Below are 6548 nucleotides of genomic sequence, written 5' to 3' on the forward strand. Positions count from 1 at the left end.
GTGAGTGGTGTAGGACTGGCCAGACCGGGGGTGAGTGAGTGTAGGACGGGCCAGACCGGGGGTGAGTGAGTGTAGGAGGGCCAGACCGGGGTGAGTGAGTGTAGGACAGGCCAGACCGGGGGTGAGTGAGTGTAGGACAGGCAGACCGGGGTGAGTGAATGTAGGAGGGGCCAGACCGGGGGTGAGTGAGTGTGGGACAGGCCAGACCGGGGGTGAGTGAGTGTAGGAGGGGCCAGACCTGGGGTGAGTGAGTGTAGGAGGGGCCAGACGGGGTGAGTGAGTGTAGGACTGGCCAGACCGGGGGTGAGTGAGTGTAGGAAGGCCAGACCCGGGGGTGAGTGAGTGTAGGACAGGCCAGACCGGGGGTGAGTGAGTGTAGGACAGGCAGACGGGGTTGAGTGAGTGTAGGACAGGCCAGACGGGGGTGAGTGAGTGTGGGACAGGCCAGACCGGGGGTGAGTGAGTGTAGGACTGGCCAAGACCGGGGGTGAGTGAGTGTGGGACAGGCCAGACCGGGGGTGAGTGAGTGTGGGACAGGCCAGACCGGGGGTGAGTGAGTGTAGTGAGTGTAGGACAGGCCAGACCGGGGGTGAGTGAGTGTAGGAGCCAGGCAGACCGGGGGTGAGTGAGTGTGGGACAGGCCAGACCGGGGTGAGTGAGTGTGGGACGGCCAGACCGGGGGTGAGTGAGTGTGGGACTGGCCAGACCGGGGGTGAGTGAGTGTAGGACGGGCCAGACCGGGGGTGAGTGAGTGTAGGACGGGCCAGACCGGTGTGGTGAGTGAGTGAGGAGACAGGCCAGACCGGGGGTGAGTGAGTGTGGGACAGGCCAGACGCGGGGGTGAGTGAGTGTAGGACAGGCAGACTGGGGGTGAGTGAGTGTGGACAGGCCAGACCGGGGTGAGTGAGTGTGGGACAGGCCAGACCGGGGGTGAGTGAGTGTGGGACAGGCCAGACACGGGGGTGAGTGAGTGTGGGACAGGCCAGACCCGGGGGTGAGTGAGTGTGGGACAGGCCAGACTGGGGTGAGTGAGCTAAAAGTATAGTGGGGAGCACAAGTTTCCTGTTTTGGGAGACAGTGATTGGCTGTTGCTGAAAGACCAAATGAACCTGGGGATTATCTGGTAGGGAAAGTTTACTTTCCTTTAGACAGTGCCATGTGACCCGGCTGTTTCCTGGTTCCCCCCACAGGGTTCCCGTGCTCAGGAACAAAGTGGAGTTCAAGCAGCGGGCGCGCCGCCAACAAGGAGGATTGGAACAAGTTCCTTATGGCCGTGAAGGTGAGTTCCTTCTGGGGATGGGGGGGGGGGCTGCGCTGCCCAGGGTGTACAGAGCTGTGGGGTCTCTCCATTGGGCAAATATAGTTCCCACCAGTAACTCCAGCGCCCCATTCTAGCTGGATTGGGTTGGGCCGTGGGTATATCTAATGGGTGCTGCTGGGCGATATACTGGTGCAGCAATGGTGGCACCCCCTGTGGCTGCATGTACTGCATGAGTGCAAGCTCTTGGCCCTAGGGACTCTCAGAATCATTTGTACCCCTCTCACCCCTGCAAGGAGCCCTCATAGGCAGCAATGGAACAGCGCCACCCTCAGGGCTAAACTGCAGTCCAACTCACAGTAATGTCAGAGAGCCAGTTTGGCAGCCAATCATCAGTGTGTAACTCTTATTGTCCCACCCCCAGACCAGTCACAGCCCAGAGTGCCAGGATGTGCTGCAGTTCATTGGCCGATGGTGCGGGGGCCTCCCCAGCTCCACCTTCTCCTTCCAGTGACATCACCGATTGATCTCCCTGTCTGTTATCTGTATAATAAAGTTTGTTTATAAATACCCCCCCCCGTGTATTTTATTGTACCCTCGGGCACTTATTGGGGCGAGATAGGGGCCCATTCCCAATAAACATGGCGGCTGAATAATGAGAAATGATTTCTATACAGAGTCTCACTCGGCACTTTGTCCTTCAGAGAGAAATGAAATAGAAGGAGGTTAAATAGAGAAAAACAAAGCAAATGCACTAACCTGCCCCGTGGATAAACTATAAACAAGAACCTTTCTAGAGGGTGAAATCAGGGATCATCTGTTTTGGGCGCCCCGAGGCCGCCGCTGTCGGCCGCCCCCTCCCCACCCGTGCGCATGCGCTCCTCTAAACTCCCATACGGGGCAGTGAGGAGAGGTCCGGGGTGCGGCGGGGTGGCATGCCGCCTAAACTGTTGCCGCCCCTAAACTTGTGCGCCCCTATGCCCGGGCCTCTGTGGCCCTCCACAAATCCGGCCCTTCCTTGTTTCCTGTGTCTGTCGGCTTTAGAGACAAATGGCCGTGTTTTTGCTCCGCTGATTGAGATAAGAAATCATTTCTGTATGGGGGGGGGGTTCTCTTTACCCAATAATAAAATAAAGCTTAGCAGCCGCCATAAATAAAAATAATCATTTATGGATTTTTTGTGCTAAGGAGACTGGTAAAAGTGCCTGGTAACTCCTATAACATCTATTAATGTGTAATAGAGCCAAACTAGGAGATAACTTTATATCTAAATCCAACCTGAGCTTCAGGGACCTTTCCGCCATGTTCCAGAAGGGCCCAATCTCCGGACCGTAGGGGGGGAATAAATTAACCCAGTTTCGTTACGTTTGGGGCAAAAAGAGTTTGTTTTAAAGCACTTATTAGGAACAAAAAGTTTCCATAGCCCAGATCAGGGATCCCCAACCGGCGCCAAAGTGACCCCCAACCGGCGGCTCGGGGGCAACAGTGATCCCCAACCCCTTGGATGTTGGCTCTCAGTGCCCCAAACTTGGAGTTTTTTTGAATTCCTGACTTGGGGCAAGTTTTGGTTGAATAAAAACAAGATTTCCTACCAAATAAAGCCCTGTAAGCTGATAGGGTGCATAGAGGCCCCTAATAGCCAATCACAGCCCTTATTTGGCTCCTCCATAAACTGTTATGGTGCTTGTGTTGCTCCCCAAGTCCAAACTGTGGCTCCCGAGTAAGAAGGTGGGGCCCCTGGCCCAGATGGACAAGTTTGAATTGCTGGACCCTCCGGCTTTCAGCAGAAATCAGATGGTTGAATTCATTTATAAACTTAACCAATTGGGAAGGGGATACAGAGAGTGTTGGGGGATACAGAGGGTTGGGGGATACAGAGGGAGTGTTGGGGATACAGAGTGTTGGGGGATACAGAGGGTTGGGGGATACAGAGTGTTGGGGGATACAGAGGGTTGGGGGGATACAGAGTGTTGGGGATACAGAGGGTTGGGGATACAGAGAGTGTTGGGGGATACAGAGAGTGTTGGGGGATACAGAGAGTGTTGGGGGATACAGAGAGAGGGTTGGGGAATACAGAGAGAGGGTTGGGGGATACAGAGTCAGAGTGTGGGGGATATATACAGAGTGGGGATACAGAGTGGGGGATACAGAGAGAGGGTTGGGGGATACAGAGTGTTGGGGGATACAGAGTGTTGGGGATACAGAGTGTGGGGATACGAGTGTTGGGGATACAGAGGGTTGGGGATACAGAGAGAGGGTTGGGGGATACAGAGTGTTGGGGGATACAGGTGTTGGGGATACAGAGTGTTGGGGGATTACAGAGTGTTGGGGATACAGAGTGTTGGGGATACAGAGTGTGTTGGGATAACAGAGAGAAGGGTTGGGGGATACAGAGTGTTGGGGATACAGAGTGTTGGGGATACAGAGTGTTTGTACGAGTGTTGGGGATACAGAGTGTTGGGGAGACAGAGTGTTGGGGATACAGAGGGGTTGGGGAATACAGAGAGAGGGTTGGGGGATACAGAGTGTTGGGGGATACAGAGGGTTGGGGGATACAGAGGGTTGGGGGATACAGAGGGTTGGGGGATACAGAGTGTTGGGGGATTACAGAGGGTTGGGGGATACAGAGTGTTGGGGATACAGAGGTGTTGGGGATACAGAGTGTTTGGGGATACAGAGTGTTGGGGATACAGAGGGTTGGGGATATCAGAGTGTTGGGGATACAGAGAGTGTTTGGGGATACAGAGGTTGGGGATACAGAGTGTTGGGGGATACAGAGAGTGTTGGGGGATACAGAGGGTTGGGGAATACAGAGTGTTGGGGGATACAGAGTGTTGGGGGATACGAGTGTTGGGGGATACAGAGGGTTGGGGATACAGATGTTGGGGATACAGAGAGTGTTGGGGGATACAGAAGGTTGGGGATACAGAGAGTGTTGGGGATACAGAGGGTTGGGGATACAGAGAGAGGGTTGGGGGATACACGAGTGTTGGGGGATACAGAGGGTTGGGGGGAATACAGAGTTGTTGGGGGATAGCAGAGTGTTGGGGGATACAGAGGGTTGGGGGATACAGAGGGTTTGGGGGGATACAGAGTTGTTGGGGACTACAGAGGTTGGGGGGATACAGAGTGGTTGGGGTACAGAGGGTTGGGGGATCAGAGGGTTGGGGATACAGAGGGTTGGGGGATGGGGATACAGAGGGTTGGGGGATGGGGATACAGAGGGTTGGGGGGATACAGAGTGTTGGGGGATACAGAGGGTTGGGGATACAGAGAGAGGGTTGGGGGAATACAGAGTGTTGGGGATACAGAGTGTTTGGGGGATACAGGAGAGGGTTGGGGGATACAGAGTGTTGGGGGATACAGAGGGTTGGGGGATACAGGGGATACAGAGGGTTGGGGGATACAGAGTGTTGGGGGATACATTAGCAGAGTGTTGGGGGAACAGAAGAGAGGGTTGGGGAGGGTTGGGGATACAGAGAGAGAGAGGCGTTGGGGGATACAGAGAGAGGTGGGGATACAGAGTGTTGGGGATCAGAGTGTTGGGGATACAGAGGGTTGGGGATACAGAGAGAGGGTTGGGGGATACAGAGGTTGGGGGATACAGAGTGTTGGGGGATACCAAGAGGGTTGGGGGATACAGAGGTTGGGGGATACAGAGTGTTGGGGGATACAGAGGGTTGGGGGGATACAGAGGGTTGGGGGATACAGAGAGAGGGTTGGGGGATACGACAGGGGATACAGAGTGTTGGGGATACAGAGTGTTGGGGATACAGAGTGTTGGGGATACAGAGTGTTGGGGGATACAGAGGGTTGGGGATACAGAGAGAGGGTTGGGGGATACAGAGTGTTTGGGGGATACAGAGGGTTGGAGGATACAGAGGGTTGGGGGATACAGAGGGTTGGGGGATACAGAGGGTTGGGGATACAGAGTTTGGGGGATACCAGAGAGTGTTGGGGGATACAAGAGGGTTGGGGATACAGAGTGTTGGGGGATAACAGAGAGTGTTGGGGGATACAGAGGGTTGGGGATACAGAGTGTTGGGGATACAGAGGGTTGGGGGATACAGAGTGTTGGGGGATACAGAGGGTTGGGGATACAGAGTGTTGGGGGATACAGAGAGTGTTGGGGGATACAGAAGGTTGGGGATACAGAGAGAGGGGGGGATACAGAGAGTGGTTGGGGATACAGAGGGTTGGGGTACAGAGAGAGGGTTGGGGGATACAGAGTGTTGGGGGATACAGAGGGTTGGGGGATACAGAGTGTTGGGGGATACAGAGGGTTGGGGGATACAGAGGTTGGGGGATACAGAGGGTTGGGGATACGAGGGTTGGGGGATAGCAGAGGGTTGGGGGGACAGAGTGTTTGGGGGAATACAGAGGGTGGGGGGATACAGAGTGTTGGGGGATACAGAGGTTGGGGTACAGAGGGTTGGGGGATCAGAGGGTTGGGGGATGGGGGATACAGAGGGTTGGGGGATGGGGATACAGAGGGTTGGGGGGATACAGAGTGTTGGGGGATACAAGGGTTGGGGATACAGAGAGAGGGTTGGGGGATACAGAGTGTTTGGTGATACAGAGTGTTGGGGATACAGAGTGTTGGGGGATACAGAGAGAGGGTTGGGGGATACAGAGTGTTGGGGATCAGAGGGTTGGGGATACAGAGGGTTGGGGATACAGGTGTTGGGGGATATTACAGAGAGAGGTTGGGGGATACAGAGTGTTTACAGAGTGGTTGGGGGATACAGGTGTGGGGGATACAGAGAGGGGTTGGGGGATACAGAGAGAGGGTTGGGGGGATAAGAGTGTTGGGGGATACAGAGTGTTGGGGTACAGAAGAGGGTTGGGGGATACAGAGTGTTGGGGATACCAGATGTTGGGGATACAGAGTGTTGGGGATACAGAGTGTTGGGGATACAGAGTGTTGGGGGATACAGAGGGTTTGGGGATACAGAGAGCGGGTTGGGGATACAGAGTGTTGGGGATACAGAGGGTTGGGGGATACAGAGGGTTGGGGGATACAGAGGGTTGGGGGGATAACAGAGGGTTGGGGATACAGAGTGTTTTGGGGGATACAGAAGTGTTGGGGGATACAGAGGTTGGGGATACAGAGTGTTGGGGGATACAGAGAGTGTTTGGGGGATACCGAGGGTTGGGGATACAGAGTGTTTGGGGATACAGAGGGTTGGGGGATACAGAGTTGTTGGGGGATACAGAGGGTTGGGATACAGAGTGTTGGGGGATACAGAGAGTGTTTGGGGGATAAGAAGGTTGGGGCTACAGAGAGAAG

General features: G+C 54.9%; 1 long non-coding RNA gene across 1 annotated transcript; it reads left to right on the forward strand.

Annotated features, from left to right (window-relative positions):
- Nucleotides 1–1232: 1232 nt before the first annotated feature.
- On the forward strand, nucleotides 1233–1831 carry LOC116407010. Its single transcript, XR_004219979.1, has 2 exons — nucleotides 1233–1279; nucleotides 1683–1831. It is a non-coding gene; the product is annotated as an uncharacterized LOC116407010 (long non-coding RNA).
- Nucleotides 1832–6548: the final 4717 nt, after the last annotated feature.

Source organism: Xenopus tropicalis, chromosome 8, assembly GCF_000004195.4.
Source record: "Xenopus tropicalis strain Nigerian chromosome 8, UCB_Xtro_10.0, whole genome shotgun sequence".
In the NCBI taxonomy this organism is placed as follows: Eukaryota; Metazoa; Chordata; class Amphibia; order Anura; family Pipidae; genus Xenopus; species Xenopus tropicalis.